The sequence below is a fragment of the Lathyrus oleraceus genome, chromosome 4 (genome assembly GCF_024323335.1).
Source record: "Lathyrus oleraceus cultivar Zhongwan6 chromosome 4, CAAS_Psat_ZW6_1.0, whole genome shotgun sequence".
NCBI lineage: Eukaryota > Viridiplantae > Streptophyta > Magnoliopsida > Fabales > Fabaceae > Lathyrus > Lathyrus oleraceus.
In genome coordinates this window covers 135,103,271-135,106,405 of record NC_066582.1, presented here as the reverse complement: position 1 = coordinate 135,106,405, position 3,135 = coordinate 135,103,271, and the positions used below count along the sequence as shown (strand labels likewise).

General features: G+C 42.9%; 1 non-coding gene across 1 annotated transcript; it reads right to left on the bottom strand.

The window, feature by feature from the left end:
* Positions 1-1,060: 1,060 nt before the first annotated feature.
* Positions 1,061-1,167, bottom strand: LOC127077430 (small nucleolar RNA R71). Its single transcript, XR_007787243.1, has one exon. It is a non-coding gene; the product is annotated as a small nucleolar RNA R71 (small nucleolar RNA).
* Positions 1,168-3,135: the final 1,968 nt, after the last annotated feature.

The window sequence follows — 3,135 nt, the reverse complement described above, 5'->3', positions numbered from 1 at the left end:
TCAAATGGGACAGCGAGAGCGTACATTCTGACTTAAAGTTATAGGCCGAATCAACAACCACGAGAGTGTGAGATAAAGTCTTTTAAATAAACATTTTCTACTGAGAGATATTTGGTATTTAAACTATTCACCGGTGACTTATCGAATCCCTGAAAATTAATGCGCTGCATACTGATTCCTTCCATAAATTCCTTCTTAAAACTACATTTCCCTTAGATTTACTATTTTGCCCTCAAACTTCTACTAATCATTCCCTTAGCTAAACATAGTGACGTTAGTAACACTAGTTTGACCATAGGTCCCTGTGGGATCGATATCTTTTAAAACTAAAGCGACTGGACTATGCACTTGCAATCAAGTACCCGACAGACTATATTTTATATATAGCCACTACAAGCATCAAATTTTTGGCGTCGTTGTCGGGGACCTGTTTTAGTCGAATAGTGCGATTCTTTCGTTGCACGGTATAGACTAAGGTAAAAACAAAAACTAATCTTCTCTCCCTTCTTTCCCTGATTGTATGCCAAGTACTCGTTCACAGGGCGATAAATTAGCACCACCAATCCTTGAATTAGAGCATTTTTTATATGTGAGACGCCGAATACACGAATATCAACAAAAGTACGGTATTCCCGATATCTCCTTTCCTCCTAAATCAGAAGAAAAACCAAACATGGTTGAAGAAGGACCCCAGAATCGTCCTCTTAAATTCTACGCTACCCCGTCTCAACAAGAACCTCACAACAGCATTGTTGCCCCCGCTATTAATCGAAACGATTTCGAGCTGAAACCCTGACTCCTATCAACCGTCCAACAACATCAATTTGCTGGAAATCCAACAGACGATCCTAATGAACACCTGACCAAGTTCGTGCAGTACGCCGATACTGTAAAAGCGAATGGTGTATCTCAAGATGCGATAAGACTGCACCTCTTTCGTTTCTCACTAAGAGACAGAGCTTGGGCTTGGTTGCAATCCTTGCCCTCCAACTCCGTTACAACATGGGAGGAACTGAAGAATGTCTTCTTATCCCGATACTTTCCGCTGAGCAAAACTGCTATGTTGAGAGCTCAAATCAACGGATTCAGGCAAAAAGATGTGGAATCTCTCTATGAAGCGTGGGAGAGATACAAGGACATGATGAGGATACGTCCACATCACGGTCTAGAAGACTGGGTGATCATTCACACATTTTATAATGGGCTTCTGTATAACACAAGACTTACAATAGACGCTGTCGCGGGCGGTGCACTTATGGATAAGCCATACACCGAAGCCTATCAACTCATTGAAAACATGACCCAAAACCATTGCCAATGGAGAGGTGAATGAACTCCAGTGGAAAAGTCCCAGACTAAGGGTGGAATGTACGAAATCAGTAGCCTTGACCATGCTCATGCAAAGGTAGGTGCCCTTGTCCAAAAATTAGATAACCTGACCATACCACCCGCAGCCACTGTGGCTGCTGTAACTTCAAACTGTGAGTTATGTGGAAACCCTGGACACACTGCACAAGAATTTCAAATATTAGCAGGAGTCCCAACCGATCAAGTCATAGGGACAATTGTTAGGAAAATCCAACTATCCAAGTCACAATCGTTATCAGCATCTTCCACAGCATTGACAGTCTCGTCATGGTTAGGCAGAGGGGCAGTGATGTCATTAGGAGTCTCCGGAGGATCAGAGGTAGCCGCCTGTATCTTTCCACTTCGAATGCCGCGTTCAACATGCTCACCTGTTAATATAAGTTCAGTGAAACCCGATGAGGAACTTCTCAATAGATGGCTGTAGAATGGGCCAGTCAGTGTGCTCATGAACATGTCCACTAATTCTCGATCAGTCATAGGGGGTTTGACTCTGCCAGCCAAATCTCTCCATTTCTGAGCATATTCTTTGAAGCTTTCTTTAGATCCCATAGTCATATTCTGCAACTGTACCCGAGTAGGCGCTAGTTCAGAATTATACTGGTAGTGCTTGTAGAAAGCTGTCGCTAAATCAGTCCAGGTGCGGATGTCAGAGCTCTCGAGCTGATAGTACCATTCTAACTGTGTGCCAGACAGACTCTCTTGGAAGAAATGGATACATAGTTTCCTATCAGTGGTATACGGCTGAATCTTTCTCACGTAAGCTCTCAGATGCATCTGAGGACAAGATGCCCCATCGTACTTAGTGAAAGTGGGGATCTTGAATTTGCGAGGAATGACCACATCAGAGACCAGTCCCAAGCTTTCGAAATCCAGATCGGGCGCCTTCTGACCCTCCATAGCTAGCATACGTTCTTCCAGCAACTTGTACTTATCATCTCTTGGAGAGTACTGTTCATTCTCATAATCTTCATCGTCGTCCTCAGGGTTGAAGGGATCAACATTCTCCTCTTCCGAATCATTTTCTGTCTCCTCTTCTTGATCTTTCGGAATTCTAATCTTGACTCCTGCGGCCTGTCCTTTAAGCCTTCTTCCCGGGTTGATGTAACTCATAGCTTTCTTGTCTTTCTTCTTCTCGAGCAAGAGAGCCTTCAGTTCCTCCTGCCCCTTGGATAAGCTCAAGATCATCTCTTGGAATTGAGCATTCTGAGCCTGGAGATCTTTGACAGTTTGTTCGAGGTCCATTTTTCTGTTTAGAAGGAAGACCGTGAGAATATTGATCTTTTAGGATACCTGTTATGCGATGTTATATTATGCAATGTATGTTATGCTATGCAATGTATGAAATGTTTTCAATGTTTAGAGTCCTTGAAATGGTTAGTACAATGCCATGATGTTATGATGTTATGATGTTATGATGTTATGTAAATAACAAGCACAAGCAAGTCACACAATCATCATTCCTAAGTTTTAAGGCTTGCATGAGTTTCATAGGTAAGTACCCTCCCCACTGAAGTTTGGTTGGTTCAACCTGTCCTAGGATAGTAACCGGGTTCTAAAAGGATCTCCAATCATTGACCTTCCTTTAAGTCCACTTCAGTGCAACACCAAGTGGTTGACCAAAGCTTCCCTAAAGTCTAGTCTCGAGGAGTGTAGTATCGAGTCTCAACCAACCCCAGTCGGAACCGAAGTCAGTTATCTCACTACTTTCTAATGGCTAGGATGAGTCAATTAGGGTTCTAAAGGTCTGGTTAATGCTTTGATGACACC